This window comes from Camellia sinensis, chromosome 6 (genome assembly GCF_055761805.1).
Source record: "Camellia sinensis isolate YWXY chromosome 6, ASM5576180v1, whole genome shotgun sequence".
NCBI lineage: Eukaryota > Viridiplantae > Streptophyta > Magnoliopsida > Ericales > Theaceae > Camellia > Camellia sinensis.
Window position 1 is genome coordinate 25,375,060 of NC_138966.1, and position 21,696 is coordinate 25,396,755.

A 21,696-nucleotide genomic window follows, 5' to 3' on the forward strand; every position below is an offset into this window, starting at 1 on the left:
AACAACTTTATGGTTTTATGGTTTCATGGTTTTTTATATTCAAATGATATATCCATGATTGATTATAGTTTGATGCTTAAATGAAACGTTCAATATTGATTGTAATTTGATTATGAATCACAAATTTACATGTTAATAACATATTTAGGTTTGTTGATTAGTTAGCGAGCCTTTTTCATTTTTGTTATTTTTACACTAATAAATTTATCATTGTAAAAAAATAACAAATCCAGCAACTCCCCAAAATAATTAGTGATAAATTTATCTCTATTAAAAAACAAATCGTACAACTCCACCCCAAACAGTCAGTGATAAATTTATTGTTAGGTTTTTATTCTTGTCAATCTCGTTTGACAAAACTCCTTTTCAGTTGTAATTGTATTCGATCTTTTATTTCAGTAAGGTTATGAGTTTTAGATATGAATCCAACTCGAATTGTGCCTTACAAAGAAGTTTGTGATGTCTATTCTTTCATGTTTGCCACTTCGCTGACTATGACGGGGATCAAGTAATTGTGTGTCTTGGATAATCTTGTGTGTTTTTAAGATAAAAATTTGAAATTCCTTGCTTGCTTCACCATATTTTGTTTTGGTCTTTTTCTTTTTGTTCACTGTTTTCAGTGTTTGTGGTTGCTTTTGGTGAGAGGGAGTTTGGTTCATCTTGGATTGGTTTGGTAAAGGAGTTTGGCATTAGTTGATTTGTGTGTTACTATCCACTGCTTGTTTATTGCTTACTTCTCATAGGTTATTAATTTTTCCATCTTCTTGTCCCTGCTTATGTGGTTTTTGATCTTGCTTTCGTTGTTTGAGCTTCCTTTGTCAATTCGTGACAAAAAGGGGAGAAATGTTGTTGTCGGGTACATGTGTCTTAGGATTTCATGTATTTATGCCACGTGTCAAGTGCACGTGTTTTAGTTTTCATCTATTCATGCTTCATGTTCTTTAAATCTTTGATTGTCATCTATTCATGCTACATGCTACATGCGACATGTTCATAAAATCTCCAATTTACATGTATTCATATTTCCATCTCACGCTTCAAGATAATCTTATCATATGTCTATTGTTTTTTCATAAACTCTTGTGGCACTAATAGTTGTTTTGGAGATTGTGGTACTAATAGCTATTTTGCAGATCATGACCTTGAGAAATAAGTTTTCTTTTGTTGGCTGTAATAGATTAGGGTGATTAGGATTTTATTTGTTAGGTGTGTTTTGTCAAGGCATTGCCAAAGTGGGAGATTGTTAGATTTTTATTCTTGGCAATCCCATTTGACAAAACTCATTTTTAGTTGTAATTGTATTCGATCTTTTATTTCAGTGAGGTTATGAGTTTTAGATACGAATTCAACCCGAATTGTGCCTTACAGAGAAGTTTGTGATGTCTATTCTTTCATGTTTGCCGCTTTGCTAACTATGCAAAAATGCATTCGAAATTGCTTGTTCGCTCGAGTGGCGGTTTGTACGCTCAAGCAGAGAATGTTTGGTTCTAGAAGTTTGACCTGTCTGCAAAAGTACTAGAAGTTGGGATTTTATGCTCGAGCGAACTTTCCTGCGCCTGAGCGAGGTCCGCTCGAGCAGCAATTCCTGCGCTCGAGCGGAGATCGCGGATTTGTTTTCTATGAATATGTGTTTAAGTCTGTTTTTAAGGTTACAACTTCCAGATCTTTTTCTTGGATATTAAGGTTTATATTTGGAGCTTCTTTGCTAGTTTTCTTTGATGTTTGTTTGGGTTTAACTCATGGTTTGAGAAATATACATCAAAGGATTGTTTGTTTCATTCAATACGAAAGAGAGAGTTGTTCTTCGGTGGATTCCATGGAACTTGGGCCTGAAGCTTTGGTGAATTCTAGAGTGGCTCATCGTCGTGGATTCAACATTGGCGTTGTGGATTCAACGTTGGGTAAGACAATTCCGACATGAAGACGAGGCTGGAAGAGGCACATAGGGGTCGATTCAATTTGGGCGTGGATTCGCTAGGTCATTGAGAGTACACTTGTGTAATTCCTTTATGTCTTCTTAGTGGATTGTTTTATAGTTTTTGCCCGTGGTTTTTTTATCATGATTGGAGGCGCTCTAATTGTGGTTTTTCCATGTAAAATTGGTGTGTCAATTTGTCTTGATTGTTTGATTGGGATTGTTATTTACTGCTTAAAATTGATACATAATCACAAATCAACATCTAGGGGATTTCTAGATTTTTCATTTTTCACTATAGAAAATGACAAATCCAACGACTACATTCAACCAAAATAAAAAATATAAACCTGTGAAATTTACTCCTGTGAAAATAATAACAAAAAATATAATTTTCATCCAAAAAATTTGTCAATCATTCAATACAACTACCAAAATGATATATCTTCATAAAAATAATAATTCCACAAAAGCAAAACATACAACTAACAACTCTCAACATTTATCTACTAAAAATACAAACCAAAAATGTAATTCCAATTAAAGACAACACCACTAAACCAATGATTCTTTACAACTCTTTCGATTATGATTTCCTATCTTCCCGCACCTACTACATCTAATTTGCTTGATTTCACACTTTGAAGGTATTCTTTCTGTTTGTGGTGCCTAGCTGGCTTCTTAGAAAGCAAAGATAAAATAGCATCATCATTCACACATGTAAAATAATGTTTGGTTTGTAGTTTTAAAAAATAATTTTATGAGTTTTTAATTCATATTTTTGTATTTTTAGTGATTTTTTTAAAAACATGGAATCTTTTTTTTTTTTATGACTTTCTAAATCCACTCAATCAAGATATACTTAAAAAATATAGAATTTGTACAAAAATCTTTAAAAAATTCATTGAATACAACAAAAATAGGAGTAAAATATTTTTACAAATTCAGTAAAAATAAAAAAAATATATAGAAAACAAAAAACACTGAGAAGTGAGTTAAACCAAACAAGATGTAGTTCTCACTTTGCGTTTTTACTATAACATGTTAAGGGTTAGAGATAAAAAATTTAGGGATAAAATCACTTTCTAGAGTCGAAATATTTTAGCTGACAAAGTGTTAATATTGTATTTTAGCCGACAATTTGAGAAAATTAGTGAAAAGTCCATCCAAAAGAGTGTATAAAACATTAGATCCAAGGGTATAACTTAATTGGTGATAAGGACACGTCGGAAAAGTTGTTGAAAAATTTTGTCGACATTGGAAAATTGGCCAAAAAAGTCACTAGTAGTAGTTTCCTGGTGGCGATCGATGACAGGAAGTGGTGGTGGTGAGGTAGAGAAATGTGTGATATTTAATAGATAGGGTGTTGAATGAGTGACGTGTGTTACATTTTAACAAATAGTCAGTTTGGTGAATTTCAACAAATAGAGAAATAGAGTTGGTTAATTGCAACAGATAGGTTGATTTCATTTCAATAAATAGTTGTCCTTTTGGACAAATTGTGTTCTTTTGGTCCAAAGAGATTAGAGTTTCGGCCTAATAGCCCAAAAGATTAAAAAAATGGACTATGGCTTGAGTACCCTAACAATTTTCAAGTGAAATCATTTATCGTTTGTGCCATATTACTTTGTTTGCCTAGAGGCTATTTGGCCAAAATAGGCAACAAAAACAAAATAGGCCAAAATAAATACTAAGACAAATGTCACATCCAACCTATAATCATTTCACTTTTTCTCTCACAACCATCAAATCAATTACAAAAACAAATCAACTATCATTCCAAATACAACTTTTTTAGCCAGGTTAAAATAGTCAAAATGTAACACCCCGAAATAACCCAACATAAATTAGATACATTAACCAACAATCATTAAGGAACACAATAGATCCCCAACATTTTCATCATTAATCAATCAAGTGCGTACAAAAGTTCTACATGCGAATTATACATTCAACGATATGAAAACATTGAATCTATAGCATGTAGAGCATTACATTCCAAAAGTAAATAAAATGCCCTTAAGGGCTTACATATTCCATGGCTTGAGCCCGGTTACATGAAAATGGTTTCACGAAAAAATACATTTAAGCCCTTGGCTAGCAAATAAATTCACAACAAAAATGGAGTCATCTACTCTTCACAAAATATATCCATGCCCTTATCTCGGCGGGATCACCACGTCTTTTCCTACACCAAATCCCATAGGGGTGAACATAAAGCCCAGTAGAGAATCCTTAGAAAGTATATACAGTTATGCAAACTTCCAATGTTAAATGCAAATACAAATGTCATACAATGCCATTTTAATGAAAATTTCATTACATGTTTTTCTTGAAAATCACTATGTTTCAATAACAATTTGCAATCTCATCAATTCCAAAACTTCCAATTTTAATCAATAGGGGCGGTAAATATGACTCAGGTAATCCCTAGGTTGGTGTCTGCAAATAGGCTCAAGAAGCACTACCAATAACCCCACTTTACCGGTTGCTTACTGGAAGGGAAGTGGTACCTCCTCCGCGCGTGTTTTAGGTCTTTCACCCCGGACACTCAGGCCAACTTATCAATTCATCTACACCTCATAACCGGACTTACCAACGTATTTACCCCATAAACATTTCCATAATTTCGTTTCACATTATTCATTTTTAATAAAAGTTTCAATTCCCAATCCGATGTTTATGACATGCAAGGTTTTAGAGAAGCCAATGCAACCATTTTAATGCTAGAAATGCCAATACAATATGCCAAGGACTAAATACCAATCTTGTAATAATCAATCGAATGAATATGCAATGCAATAATCATCATCATTATGTAACATTTCTCCATCATCGATCTTCCTCAACATTGATTTATTGTAATCAAACTTTCCACTCCACTTTCAACAATATCAAGCATGATACCCACCATTTCGTTTTAATTCAACAACACCAAATACTTTTCACATTTCATGAACTTCATCATTTCTACAATGGCAAATATACATATATATATATATATTATTTCGTTCTTTCCTTAAGACATATCAACAATTTTTACCTATTTCATAGGCTCTCATCTCATCTCATCTCAACAAAATTTCAATCTTTGACCAAGATTAGGCATCTCTTCACCCACTTGAAAGAACACACACACACAAAACATCCTTTCTGACATGATGGAGGTGAAACCCTCAAAGAGCAACTTATAAACATTTGAGATTTTAAACCCTCCTTTGAAAATCTCTACAATCTTGAGCCAAAATCAAACTTTCAAAATAACTCCAAGAAAAACTTTAAAATAAACATCAATCATGCAAAACATGCATAAATAACTCAAAGAATTCCCTACCTCAAGTTTTGGAGAAGATGAGAGAAGAAACCCTAGAAATCAAAGTTGTAGAAAGTTGATCTCCACCGCACACAATGTAGTTCTTGCTTTGCTCACCAAGATTTGTGAAAGAAGATGGATCAAAACTCAATGGATTGCAAGAAATCAAAGGTTCTTTGAGTTTGGTAAGAGTTTTTAGAGAGTGGGAAGAGTAAAATGATGTCTAGAGTGAGAAAGAAATGCCCCAAATGTAATACATACATAGCCAAATAGAGAAAAAAAACATAGATTCGGACTGCCCGCGCCCCCGCACATGCGGCACGTGGCCCCATACGTGCAGAGCCTACTTCCCGCATGTGTAGCCTTCATCCCGGCACGTAAGGCCATCTCCTCTGCCCCTCACTCCGCACCTGCTTATTATGTAGTGTGCAACCTTCCCATCTCACCCTTCCCCGCACATGCGGCCCCCATCCCGCACGTGCGGCCCTGGCCCAGCAACCCAGAATTTCCCTGGTTCACTCCCGGACACTCTGGACTCGGTTGTGCACCCTCTGAAATAAGAAAAAAACAAACCCGAAATAAACAAGGATAGGAATTTGAGAAAAGACATCTGGACACCACAATCCTAATGAAAACAAAAGTGAAGGGATGTATAACGAAACCGGTCATCACACAAAAAGTCAACCAAAATAGCTTATTTCCAAATGGGTAATAATATTTTAGCCCAAATGAGTGCAGAAGTTAACATGAAACTGTTTGTGATTTTCTCTCTATATATTTATTCCTCATTTATTCATCCTTTCTTAGCATAAACCTTAAAATTAGGTTAATTAGGAAATACATGATGTAGTTGACATTTTTCACATTTAATAATAAATTGGATTAACTTAATTATAAAAGTTTAAGACTAAGATAGAAAAATTAAAAATTTGAGGTTATACTTAAAAGTTCAAAAGTCACATTAAAAACTAAAATAAAATTACACAAACCTCCCTTGATATTTAACAAAAATACAACAAGTCTTATAATTTTGGTATAATTACACCAATCTCCTTTTTGGTAAGGTAAAATACAGTGAAATTAATTCAGATGGCGTATATAGCAGCCCAAGTCAAGACCCGACCCTTTCTACTCTTTTATATTGAGTTTATATCTGTTTTGGGTTGGATTTTATTTCTTTGATCTTTAATTGTTATAGGAAACCTTGGTCTTAAACTCGACAACTTGGTAATAGTGTGATGTGTTGGAGAATCGTGGTCGTTATGTTGTAGTCGCGCCCGTGAGATTTGAAGGTTACGCTCGTGATGGGCCGCAATCAAAAACCACCTTCAGGTCCCTTGCCTTGGAGAAATTGCGTAGGCCGCGAGGGTAGCCCGCGAACTACTTGGTCACGCCCGCGATGCGTATGACCGCGGCCACAATTGTGCCTTTCTGCGCCCGTGATGTATGGTTCACACCCGCAATGGTCTGGATTATAAATATCACCTTAGTGCGTAAAAAACTACATTTTCATCTCTATCTTGTCTTTTACACCAGTTTTGCCATTTTTGAACCCCTAAGTTATAAAACCTTGGATTTCATCTATTTTTGCTCATTTTCGACCCCGTGTACTTAAGGCTTAAAGGTGGAACACATTGAGGGCTACATTTTAATTTGAAAAAGTTGTGTTTTTTTCGTTTTTGGACTTTGAGTGTTTTCCCTTTCTCCCTCTTTGCTTGACGTAGGAATTATCTTAATGATGTGCATGTTATTTAGCATTGTTATGTGTTATTCGCGATAGTTAGAGATTTGGAGAAAGTTAGGGTTTTGGATATCTATACGCTAATGCATAAATTGGGAAGAAACTCGTAGGTTTTGCTTAATATTCAAATTGATTCCTTAATGAGTATGTGGTCGCTTTGAAATTGAGGAAAAAGATGTTTGGAAGAAAACCCTCAAATTTTTATAAAACTTAGCCAGTGTGAAAATCATTGAAATGAAAATTGGATTGGAAATAATCATGGAAATCTAGGAAATGACAAGTACTTTCGAAATATTGAGATTCTTGGAGAATGTTGTTGATTTTGGAATTGTTAGAAGAAGCTTGAGCAAAACACTATTGTTATCTTTTATTTATGTATTAGAAATAACTATTTTGGTTATTGGTGGAGGACCGCATTGTTGTGTGATAAAAATTGCATATGATTTAAGCAATGGAGCTATTTACAAATCATGCATCTCATTGGTCATATCAAAAGTTTGTGAACTTCTTATATTGAACATGGAAATGCTTTTTTTTTTTTTAGGAAAAAAAAAACAGTGAATCCATGTAGAGGGTGTGGTTGTAGATAATTAATTAGGTTATATGCCCATAGTGGAAGTCTGAAAATCCACACGGTTAGGCACCAATTCCTTGTTGTTAGGAGACGATAAAGTGATATTTTGGTAGTATTTTTATAGCCTACTTGCAGTCACTAGCCCTGGGGATTTATAGCATTGTATTTACTACCATATTTTCTAATTCAAATGAAAGTGTTTGGAATGTGATTTTGAAACTCTTGCATGGCATTGTTTTTTAAAAAATAAAAACTCATGTTTTGGTCATGGCATTTCATATGCATTCACCATATGGCATTGTTAAATATCATACATGCCATTAAGATTATTTCTATTGGGCTTTATGCTCACCCTACGTAGAAAATAACTTTCAAGTGTTGATGATGTGCCTCCACCAAGGTGATGACCTAGGAGGATCTTAGAGCTTGAAGTTCCTTAACTTTTGTATACGTATTTTTCTTGTATAGCCTTGGGCTTTGATGTATTGGGCTTATGACCCACTCTTGTGTATTCGAGCAAGGCCCTGGAACTTGTAACCTTTAAGGCATTAACTTGTATTAGATTAGATATTGTTTCTATTCGTTAACATGCTATGGATTCATATTCTTGATTAATAAATATGAGAATGCATGTGGTCCGATTTGTAAGATTCAATGGATATTTATGAATGGAATACAGTATTAGGAATGTTTCTTCCTATGATTGAGATTGATTAGGGTTCCATTCGTTTAATGAGGTGTATGACATGTTTCAGTGTCTATATTTTAGGGGTGTTACAACGTAAAGATGAAATGATGGACACAAAGAAATATATACTTCAGTGTAAAAAAAATTATAATATTATTTTTTTCATTCATATGACTAACAAATTATTGATTAAAAGAGCATTAAGTGTTATGTAAATTACAATGTTGGGTAAATTATACCGGTAGTTCCTATACTTTAGTTTTTGTGTCATTTTGGTCAATTTCAAATTGACTTGATTTTAACCATGAACTTATAACTTTATCTCAATTGGGTCTAATTGATTACAACTTTTATGATTTTCTTATAAAAAAAAATACACAAATAAGCAACATGTGTCATGCTTTTAAGGATAAAATAATAAACTTGCTCAACTTAGTGAGTTAATCTCAACTAAGTCAATGATCATTTTTTGTCAAAAATCCTAACAACTTTATCAATTGGGCTAAATTGGCACATAATAAAAAAATTAAGGGTCAAAATCGAGTCAATTGGAACTATAAAGATCTAAATGACACAATGACTAAAATGTAGGGACTATATGTGTAATTTACCATAAAATCTTAAAGACTCAATAATTATGTAAAAAATATAGAATTATTGTATTTTTTTTAAATACTAATGGAGATCAGTGTAATTTATCCTAAAATTTAACACAAAATTGTGTGCAATGGGTAGGAAGAGAGGTTGGTTCTAACCATCATGTTAACTTTTCAATTTATTATTATTATTATTGTGGATAAAATGGTTTAAAATCAAAACTGTGGTGAAATTCTCCAATTGATGAATAGTTTTTGAAAGAGAGTAGGATCATTTATTAAATTTCAATCAAATGTGACCTCTGACTAAAAAAGAATGAAACAAAAACATAATTCGAAAATCGATCAAAGAAGTGCTTGCATTCGAGGGATAAAAGTGTATCAAAGCTCAATTTACATCCACTCATTCATTTACTAATTTGAACCCCACAAATCTCAAATTAGGGTTGATTTTGACATCGATTATTTTAGTTAATTTTTAACTTTTTATAATAAGAGCACTTAGGTCATAAGTCTATTTTTTAATTTTTTGGGCCATTATACCCAAGCTCTAATATCTTTGGGCTAAAATGATATAATTTGTCTAAAACGACAACAATCTGTTAAAATGAAACCAACTTACCTCTTGAAATCACCATATTTTCTATATGTTAAAATTTACCAACCCTATTTCTCTATCTGTTGAAATTTATCAAACTAACTATCTGTTGCAATGTGACACATGTCACTTATTCAATATCATATCTGTTAAATATCACACATTTTTTTATCCCACCACCACTACCTACTGTAGCCAGACAACAATAATGACCGCCGGACGCTGATCATCATCGATCGTCAGCAGCCTTTACTATCAATTTTCGACACTGGTGACTTTTTCCAACGTGTTCTTATCACCAAATAAGATTTTTCCATAGATCTAATACCTTATACACTCTTTATGATGGATTTTTCACCAATTTTTCTTTATAAAGACGTAAAACAAGTGATATAACAATTTGTTATAACTTTTTAACTATTTTAACCTATTGACAAATGAGACCCCAAATAGAGCATTGCATTTCTCAATTGTGAGGTCTTATTGTAAGAGTAGAATACTGATAAAATCATGTGTTCCATGTGAGAGTTTTAGAGGTAATATAGTAAAATGCAAATAGTTTTAAAATTTTTAAATTAAATATATATATATATATATATATATGTTTTCACGTGTTTGGTTAAAAAAGAGGGTAAATTACAATCATACTCTCTAAGATTTGCTTAAAATACGATTTGTCATCTATAGTTTTGAAAATTATATCCCTCCCCATAAAGTTTCTAATTTCATAACAAATGATATTTTTTATTAATAAATTATCAGGTCAATTAACGATTTTTAATAATATCAGAACTTTATTTCAATTAAGCACTCAAGTAATTTTATTATTATATAGGAGGGCAGTTAAAGATTTTATTTTTTTAAATTAAATTTTGTTAAATAAAAAATTATAATAAAGAGGTATTTGTAATTTTCCAAATTATAAGAGACAAATTGTATTTTAAGCAAACCTCAAAGAGTATTTGTAATTTACCCTAAAAAATTTATTTCTTCCTCTCTTTCGCACCACCTCTAACTTCTTCTCATTACAACATATAAGAATTTTAAAGATCAAAAATTTGTTTTTTACTCCAAAAGTAAAAATTATGTTTCAAAAAACATTTGAGAACCAATTCTTGAGAATAGTTGCTAAAAGATGATTTCAAATATATATATATATATATATATATAAAGGGTTTTAGTAACCAAATTTTAAAATGTCGCTAATAAATGCATATTTAGAAACAAAATAATTTTGTCCAAGAAATGTCTTTTTTTTATGAAATTTTTTTTTTTGCTTAAAATACAAATAATTCCATCACTAAATGTCTAATTCTATCACTAAAAATATAATAATGACACTTGACAATAAAAATATTTCATCCCTAAAATGTGGTTTATTCTTAAATTTTTATCCGTAAGATTTTAATTTGTTGTAGTACCTAGTAGACACCCCATTTTTGATCGCCCATAAGACTTGGGTTCCTCAAGTTGATCACTCGATGATGAAAAGATGTTTTGTATAAATGTTCGATGTCTTTAGCAAGAAGAGCTTCAAAATCCCAACCTTACACCTCATTCTGACCAAAACTATTTTAGAACAAAACTTTTTTTAGATCTTAAAACCCTCTTTTTCAAAATATTTTTCTAAATGTTTCTGTGATGTTCCGAGGCTTGCATTTCGTAAAATATTGCACTTTTTGGTAAACCGAGCAAGGACAAAGTGGAAATAAATGAAAGGGATGTGAACTCTTTGAAAAATATTTAATACCTCTTATTTATAGGTTTGGAGTTGAAGAAAATTGAAGGAGTGGGAAGAAAACTAGTTGGGGAAATGGTCGAGCCTGAAACCGTTAAGAGAGAACTAGGCAGCCTTCACTAAATCAGGCCTATCTCTTTGTACACTTAGACTTTATTTTTGAGGCCACCACCATTGGAAAATGGACTTCGGGGTTTCAATTTAGACTCAAGAATCTCCTAAAGCCTAGTCCAGGTGAGGAAGATATGACTATTTGAAGTCGGGCCTAGAAGCAGATTTTTGTGGTCGACAGCCCACTATTTGTGAACGGCCGTCCACTATTAGTGGTCGACCGCCCACTGTAAAACCCAGATATTTTTGGCAGCTATCATCCAAAAGCTCCAGATTTTCCTATATAGATACTTTCGACTTGCAGGGCTGTTTTTCTATATATACTTGACCTCACCTCATGTTTTTAGGTTACAAAAAAATTCCAAAACCCCTAAAACTTGAAATTCTCTCTCTATCTCTATCTTGCAACACACACACCTTATCCAAACACTTCCTAAACCAATAATTGAGCTCTTCTAGTTGAGATTCTTGAGTCAAAATTTTAGCCTTTGAGAGTGAAAGACTTGTGGTTTGTGAAACAAAGTGTTATTCCTCTTCAAGAGGTATAACCTTGGCCTTTTCTACACTACTTTTTCCTCATCTTTTCTTACTATTTTTGGACTATTTTGGGACTTTATTTTTGGGCCGAAACTTGTGGTTTAAAGCCATTAAAGGTAGAGGGGTGGATCACCCTTCTTTAAACCTTGTTTCATAGGCCTTTACGCTTGTGTTTCCCACCTTGTTATCAACTTTTTTTAAGCTTTTTACCACTAGTTCTCAGAGGTTTTTAGAGACTAAAAATGTGGTTTTGAAGTCCCAAAAATGGAGGGGTTAGCCACCCCTCTTTTGGCTTGTTTACTGGCTTAAATTTTCCATTATTTTAGCTTACTCTTTTAACTATTTTTACTTCAATTTCAGCACTATTTTGAGCTAACTTATGACTGTTTTTATATGTTAGTTTCATTTATGCTTTGTATAGTGTTCTTGTAGTGTAATGGTCCTCATAAGTTTGGTGGTTTAGGCCTTAGCCACCAACCAATTTGAGTTGATAGCATTTATTTCTTACTTTCCATACTTGTGATCACCTCTGCAACCTCCCTCATTTCTTGATTTTTCTTTGTTTTGAAAGTTATTTCAAACAAATTGCTTGTTTAAGCTTGAAATTTAGGTATTACGCTTAATGGTTTAATCCCCTTGGGGGTTCATTACCAACGGCATGGTGTCTCTTTCATGCCCAAAACAACTCTTTGCTTGATGCTTATTTCCCTTAGAGGACACAAATCTCATTATTGGACTTAATGAACTAAGGAATGGATGGTAATTTAAATGAAGTAATAAAATTAGAACTAAAATGATGCAAGATAATAAGTAATTTGGTGTTCAATAGGACGTTAATTGAACATATTGAAACTTGAGGCATTTCATACTTGCTAGTGATGAAATGGTTCAAGTTTCCAAGGTCAACCACTTCCCTAGATCAATCCATGATAGAGAGGAGGTTTGAGAGTCTTTCATTGTGCATTTATTGAAATTGTACACCTTGGTTCATATGTCATCATGCAATGAAATTGCATCGATTGATGGCTTGCGATTTGAGTTTGTCACTCTTTTGAACTGTTTGATGATAAAGAGGGGTAAGGTGTACAAACATACCTTGAGAATACCCTGTTTGTGTTCTGTATGCCTTCTGATGTAGTAGGAGGAACCAAGCTTCAATGATCGGCATGCCGCTCTTTCTGGCTGGCAAACCACTTCTTTTAGACAGCAGGCCACCACTTCTGGCCTGCCGACCACTTTTGTCAAATTAAGCAGTGGCCTTTTGAAACAGAACAAAGTTGATTTTGAGGTAAAAAAACAGTGTAAGGGTTCTAAATGTGCAACAGAGGCTTTCTTGCAGCAGAATAGTGGCTTTTTCGGCTGGAAATCTGCGCGAATGCATGAACACTCATTGCTTCTCAAGGCTGTTTAGTTTAATTACTTAGCTTAGTTATTTTTTAAAATTTTGTAAAGTGTAGTAATTAATTAGTTGTAGTTAGTTAATTTTGTCTTGTAAATAATTAGTTAGTTTTGTGTTCTAATGATTTCTAGACTAGTTATTTAATTTGTTGTTATAATAATTAAGCTAGCATAGTTAGTTTATTTAATTCATTTTGTAATAGCTAGTTAATTCGTAGTACTTAGCTTAGCTAGATTATTCATTCGGAGAGGGCAAGCAATTGTAATAGCGTGTATGTCTTCTAACCCCATGTCTTTTTCCTTTTTATTTAATTACTTGTGATAGTTAGTTTAGGGCATCATGTCTTGTTTAGCATCTCTTATGCCTTGCATCCATTGTCTTGCATGCATAAGGTTCGGCACATCATTCTAACTTGCATTGTTAGTTAATACTTCTTTGAATTCATGCTTAGACCGCATGATATCTAATTGATTCATATGCCATATTAGCAGTCGAGGCTAATAATTGCATATCGCTTGTGTTGCATTAGTCAAATTGCATAGTTAGGATCACGCATTTTTCCTAACTCTTTTATCTTTTTGGCTTGGAGTACTAGGTGAGCTCTATTGTGCTTCATCATATTGCACTAATGTGATTGTCACCATGTTTAGCATGCTTGCCATGAGGCTAATTGCTTAATTGCTATATCTGCTTGAATGCTTGTGGATGAAGGCTGATTGCTTGAATTGGAACAATTTGAGTAATGTACATATGCGATCACTTTTTCAAGTGGTACATATTCAAAATAATTTTTTTTTTTAAAACAAACATGAGATCAAGTGTTCGAATTTTTGCAAATAGTCTATACTTGTGTGTACATCACATAGTAAGGTAGCCTAAATAACCGGAACAAGAGCATATAATATAAATAAATTCACATCATAATTAGTAGAGGCCAATCTTTGATCGAGCGAGCGGGGGCGCACAATTCAAGACCTTCCCCTCTTGTACCTAAGTTCCCGAGCTGAGACAATCTTGGTGATGACAGACATGTGGCCTTTGGCACGAGTCATGGGTTTCCTAAATTTCTCAAAAATATTTAAGTGGCGACTCTATATCTAGCAAAACAGTCCATTTTTGGCATTTTGATTCAAAATCGATTTTCCAAAAGATTTGCCGGATTTGGACTCTTTAGTGCTTATCTATTTCATATTGTACTTGTGGGATCAGATTCAGAATTGTGGGAGTCCGATACTGTAGGGCTCATTCGTCTTCCGAAAGGAGCACGAAAAGTCGAGCTACAGTTTCTGGCAACTCTGCTGGGGACTTAGAGAACTTGACTCGAACTTCATGACGTGAAATTTTATCTACACTTATATATTCTTTGCATTGAATTTGCATTAGTGTGCTTAAGTCACTATGTTTGCCATTTGCTATTCCTGGACGGTTTGCTGGAGGCTTGCCCAAAAGCTTGCCAAAAGGCTAACCGGTCGTGGGCTCTGCCATGTTGGGAACACAACCCTTGGATCTAGACTACCGTTGTAGTATTTGATCCTTCTTTCACTTCTCGGTGTTAGGTGTGAGAGGTATATTAGGTAGTCTTGCTGAGGTACCCATTTTGACCATTTGGCCTAGCTGTATATAGTAAAGCCATAGTGACTATTCCAAATTAGGACATGATACTCTTCCATATGTAGGATGATGTGATACCACTTGTTTGAATAGTAAAGCTGTAGATCATTCCAAAGCTTGGACAGAGAAACCCTAAACCTCTCATAGGGGTGTTTTGAATGCTTTTGTGCAAAATGTGAAATCTTTGACAATGTGTGATGCAATCCTGGGAGTCTTAATCTTGAGGTGATTCCTTTCAAAATTTGAGGGTCATATCAAAATCAAAATTTGGGTCGAAATCCAGGGGTTTGTGTTTGATATGGGTGAATTTCCAGCAAAACCAGAACCAGGGCCAAAAAAATTGTATCTTGCTTTGCTTTGACTAGCATACCTAGTATCCTGATCTAATGAGGCATTTGTTTTTAAATGCCAGGTTTATCTGAGCTAGAGAAGGAGCAGTACCTACCTTAACCCATCATACTCCATTCAATTTTAGAAAAAAACCCACTTAGTAAAGGCCCAGTCCATCTAATCCCTAAAGGCCAACACAGAAAAGATCCAGCCAATGCCAAAAGATCCACTCTAAAAAAGCCCAATCTAGTCAAACCTGTTTAGACTAATCCAACTCAGATAAATCAAGTATAACCAAGTCGAAATCCTTGTTAGCCAGCTTTCATCTTACACCCATCCATTTCCCCGATTGCCAACTTAGCAGACCCGTGATGACACAGAGTCCAGAAGAAGTTGTGGCCATGATAGCGGCGTTAAACCAACGAATTGTCATGCAGGATGAGACCAATGCTGGAATGCAACGCCCATCTAGGGTATCTACTACACATCCAGTCTTGGGCCGCTAGCCAAACTTTGATCCACCTCCGCCAGCTGAAGATTTGCAAGGTATGGATCCCCGACAAGGGTTGGCTCAAGCGCGAGTTTTCAGACCCCTGGTGTATCCTAATGAGGAGCTTTACCCCCTTGATACGAATGATCTCGACCCGACCTTGTTAAAAATTGCTAACCTTGAGAAGCAATTCAAAAAGGCATAGGGTCTTAACTCCATTCCCAACATTGAGGATGAGTACACCAAGGCTGCCATAAGGTTTCCAGACATATTCAAAATGCCACCTATTGACCGTTTCGACGGGTCTGGAGATCCTATGGTACATATCCAGCTTTTCTTGGATGTCCTGAAATCGATGGGTCTGACTAAGCCTCAGAAACTCTCTATGTATGGAAGAACCCTATCGGGTATAGTAGCCACTTGGTATGCCAAGTTAGAGGATAAAGTGAAGCAGAACTGGGAAGATTTGGCTGAGGCGTTTGTCAATCAGTATTCTTACAATACCCAAATGGAAATGACCACACAAGAGCTTGAAGTAACCCACCAGAATCCTGAAGAACCTTTTATGGAATTTGTTGCAAGGTGGAGAGCAAAGACTGCACAGATGATAGATTGCCCTTTTGAGAGAGACCAAGTGCGGATAGTGGTGCAGAACCTTGAGTCTGATATGTTGCAAAAATTGATAGTTGCTCTATTGTTCACTTTCAAAAATTTGCATGAATTAGGGGTTCAGATTGAGAGTGCATTCAACAAAGGAATTATTCCCAGAACAAGTGAACCAACAAGGAGGGTGTTTCTTGGGAGTACCAGTGCTAGCAGTAGCACTAGTTCCAAACCCACTGAAATCAATACTGTTGTTACCACTCCTAAAATTGTCGACCTTTTTGCTAAATCCAATCCACAAACAACTAACCCAACCCGAGCTCAATGCAAAACTTTCACCCCCCCTCTTTATGAGCCTAACCAGCGCACTAAAAGTCCTAATAGGAAAAGGGTATCTCAAAGCCCTTGATCCCCAACCTTTTCCTGACTCACTCCTTGCCAGACATAACCCCATCAAATATTATGCGTATCATCAACAGTGCAGTCATGGCACCAATCATTGCTATCACCTTCATCATGAGGTTCAAAATCTCATCAACAACTAGACGATAGCTCCACCTCAAGACCCCAATGTTACCACCTGCCCACTTCCCATCCATGACCAAGTGTCTCCTCCCCACCTTAACCTCATCCATACACTACTTCCTACCTTCAACTCTAGTATATACATCACCACGGCCCATTTACCCAAGCCTGAGGTGTTCATTCCGGAAAGTACTGATTTGTGTATGATGGATGCACCCAATCCTGTTCGGGTACGCCAAGGGCGCCAAATGGGCAAACCCACTACTGCTGAGATGTTGGGAATGATTGAAGACCTTCAAGGCACGATGTCAAACTTTAGATTTGGGGTTTTGATCCTATTAAAAAACTCCCCAATCCTAGGGTGAGCTGCTGTTGAAAAAGGCCAACCTGAAACTATCTCAAGTCTGGGTGATGACAGATCAACAACAAATGGGCCTCATTTTCATATAGCCACCCAATCCCTTGGCTAAGCAGAAACAAGTGGCAAGAACAAGGCCAGGGCAAGTATTGATCCCTATGCAAATCTTCGGTGGGCTATTAAGTCTTTAAGGATCAAAGGGTTGAACAAACAGCAAGTGCTTGAAGTTGTTGCAAAGATTGTGGATAACACTTTTGTTGCTCAGGATAAGAGCATTTTGAATTAGAGGCAAACAATGGAAATGGATGCTTTACCAGAAACACCCATCCTGATTCTAATCCCAAGCCTATAAATACTCGACTAATACTCACCGACCCATTTGTCAATGTTTCTAAACCTAACGTTTCCTCCTCAAAAAAATAAACCTTTACCCAACTCCATATGAGCCTAACCTGTGCATTAAAGGTACTGATGGAGAAAGGGTATCTCAAACCGCTCAATCCTCGACCTCTCCCCAATCCTCTCCCACCTAAACACAACCCTACCCAATATTGCACGTTTCATCAACAGTACGGTCATCATACTAAGCGTTTCTTTCGCTTTCACCACGAAATTCAAGACTTGATTGACAACAAGGTCTTCTCCCCACCTGAAAATCCTAAAGCTGTCAATATCCCTCTCCCTGACCGCAATAGATTACCGCTTCATAACATAAAACCCACCCACAGCTTGCCAATAACCAACCATTATCTTAGCCAACATAGCATACCCGCCAATGAGCCCAAACCTATTGTGTTCATTCTTGAATCTTCTGATTCCGATCTGAGCAAAAAGAAAAAAATCTTTGAAGAGATGAAAAGTTTACTAGATCTTGGTAAGTTCAAGCTTGATCAAGCACTGGGCTCTCTAGAGATGCTAGCACTGGTGGTTGGAATGATGAACCTTAGTCTCAGCTAGAGGAATTGTCGAAAGGACCTTCTGAACTAGAGGCATAGTGTGAAAAAGCAATTATTTCGGTCAAGAAGATGTGTGGGGACAACGTAATTGTGAGGTTTAATCTATGAGACCTGATTTGAAAGTTAGAAACCAATCCTTCTGGGTGTGGATGTTAGTATTGCTGAATTGAAGGCAGATCTGGACCTTCCTGTGGGCTGCTTGAAGTTGTTTTTGAAATTCTGCGGATGGACTTGGAGAAGGAAAACCCCTTTTGTCTTAGAAATGCTTATTTTGTTTTAAGTTGTGTCTTGCAAATAGTTGTTGGTCGTTTTATTTTCTGCCTTTTCTTGCGTTGTTAAGTCAGTTGAGTCTTTTCTTTTGAGTCACTCTCGTGTACCCTCAAGTCTTCATCTTTACAAGGAAGTGGGAGTCAAGTTTCTGATCATTTTATTGTGCCTATAGTGATGCATGTGTGACCTTTTACAAATAGAAAAAGGCTTTGAATTTGTTTTTTTGAATGAGATTCTATTAATAAGCTCGAATGTTGAGAAGGATCCCCCGAATGGTTTGAGTGAACTCTGACTTATCGGTGCAAGGTCATTCATGATTTCAAAAATTTTAAGTTGTTTCGTTTGCAAAACTTGAGAAGATAGGTTCAAAATTGTGCGTGGTAATTTACATTGTCCTGGGGTATCTCTTCGCTGTTAGGCGATCATTTTGGCAAGCACAAGGTGACTTTTAGACCTACAAGTACAAGGTGGCTTTCAGACCTTATAATCATAGAATTGCTCCCCTGGTGTTTTCATTATTTCAAAAAGAAAAGGAAAAAAGAAGAAAAAAAAGAACGAAAAAAAGAAATGGAAAAAAGAAAAAAAGAAAAGAAGAAAAAGAAAGAAGTCAATCATCAAGCTAGGGGCATCCATTAAAATGAAATCCAATCAACTGTGAGGAGGGGAACTTCTGTTTGAATTCAGGGAAGCCAAGGCAAGAAGGTACCACATTGCGAGAAGAACCAATTCTGAAAATGGAGCAAAAGAAAAGAAGAAGACATGCATAAGGAATGGAGAGCCAAACTCAAATCAAGGCAAAGTCAATTCCAATGTTAGGGCAAGGATGACTATTGATCAAATTCACCACAAATGTTGTAACGCTATCCTTGAGAGGCTCGCTAGGCCGAAAACCTGAAAGGGTGACCTAGGCAAAAGTTAGAGCATAAAAAATGAGAAATCAAAAAATATAGCTCGCAAGGTTGAAAACCCGAAGGAGCGACTTTGGCAAAAGTTAGAGCGCAAAAGGAAAGTGTGAACACCTGAGTGAACCTCAACCATGAACTACGTTGATCTAATTCCCATTCTTGGGATATGTAGGTAACTTCATCCTGAAGTTTGGTCTCAACCATATCTATCTCATTCATCTCGACCCAATCATCATCTTGCCTAATTCACGTCGTCAGCTTCACATCAATCCATGAGCTATATCGACTGTTGCACATATCACATACTTGTGTTGGGTAAGAAAGAACTAATTTGAATCAACAAGTGGAGAAATTTTCAATACTCAAACTTATTAGTGGAATCTCTATCTTGAGCAGAAAAGGAATTGAAACTCGAGTTTTGCAAAATTGATTTCTAAAGGGAACATAAGTAAAACTAGGGGCACTATGAATGATCAGTTACCTTGAGTCTTTTTCTGCTTTTGGGTCAGTCGTGAGTTCTGTTGTGTCGTGCCTAGTGCTTGTCTCAATCTGTGCTCTGTATCGAGTCACCATGGCATGTCGCTATTCATCGAGTCAACATAGCATGTATGTCGCTCAAAGATGCTCTTCATCGAGTCACCATAGCATGTCTGTCGCTCAAAATTCAACAGAGTAGCATGATCAAAATTCCATACACGAGTGTTCACTCTAAACTTGAAAACAAGTCCATGTGTGGAATTCATAAATGAGCTGAGAGTGCCCATATAAGGGGCATTACGCTCATGATCATTACAAGGTATAAATGAGGAATCTGTCACTGCTTCGGAGGGGACTGGAGTAAGTTCTCAACATGCTGGAACAGAAGAGAAGCATGAGTCTGATTGGTTGGCAATTGTTCCAGGATCTGATGATCCCCATTACATGTGCCTACATAATGTTGAAAAACAATGGCCAGTGGCTGGACATTAGGGGCAATTTTCGGTGCATCTGATCGGACCATCAATCGAACAAGGGGCATGAACCCAACTAGTGGCCAAGGACCGAACACTAGGGGTAATTTTCAATGCATCTGATCGGATCATCATCTGAACAAGGGCCATGAACCCAACCTTTCTCTCAACCATTTCAGATCCATTTCTCGGGCACTTTCCCCTAGATTAGAGTAGTTTACCCCCATGATGATTCTGATATGATTCTGCTTTCGAAAGTTGTCTCCAACCATTTCAAAACTCTCTTAGGATTATCATCTTCCCTCCGATTAATACATGTGCTTTGGCTTATGCTTGCATGCTTACACACTCTGGTTGATTTGAAATGCATGTTTGGTTGCTCTTACTCTTGACTTTGTTCTGTACTTAACAGAGTTTCGTTGAGTTACCTTCTGCAGTGTTTTTCAATTAACTTTTAATAAGTTGTGGCAAGTTACCCTGCACTCATTTCATAAGGTACATGACGCATTACTCTGAGTACTGCTCATTTCTCTCTACATACCATGCATCTTTCAGTTTATATCGCACTGTCTTGTCCATCTATTTGCATTGTTTTGTGCACCTTTAGTTCACACTATTTTGTGCACCTTGAGTTCGCACTGTTTTGTACACTTTCATAGCAATGTTTTGTTCACCTTGCATCGCACTGTTTTGTGCATTCATACATTTCCACCCTGCATCACACTATTTTGTGCATTTATCTTGTATCGCACTATCTTGTGCACCCCGTATCACATTGTTTTATGCATTCATACATCCACCCTGTATCGCACTGTTTTGTGCACCTTACATCGCACCATTTTGTGCATTTCACCTTGTATCGCACTATCTTGTGCAAACTTGCATCGCACTGTTTTGTGCATTTAATCTACATCACACCTTCCACAACACTGTTTTGTGCATTCACTTGCATCGCACTATCTTGTGCACCTACCTCGCACTGTCTTGTGCACTTGCATTGCATTATCTTGTGCACCTTGTATCGTACTGTCTTGTGCATTCGCTTCTATTTTGTGCATTCCACTCACATTGCACTGGTTTGTGCACCCTTACTCGCACTGTCTTGTGCACCTACCTTACACTGTTTTGTGCACCTTGTATCGCATTGTTTTGTGCACCCACGTCACACTATCTTGTGTAACTTGCATTGCATTATTTTGTGCATTCACCTTGTCTCGCACTATCTTGTGCACCTTCACTTGCATGTTTTGTACACCTCACTCGTACTGTCTTTTGCACTCGCTGGGTCAAGGAGACCTTAAATCCTCTAAAGGTGCAATTCTTTTGGTATTTGTCATGCCCGAACGGCTTCAGGCGGTTTGGTATAGCCACCTGACTGTGTTTGTAGTGAGTTCCTAGGAGATCAACTAAGATGGTGGAAACTAGAGTTCGAATGGCCGAGGCCTAGAAAGCAAAGGTTCGGAATTTCTGAGACTAAAGTCTGGTTTA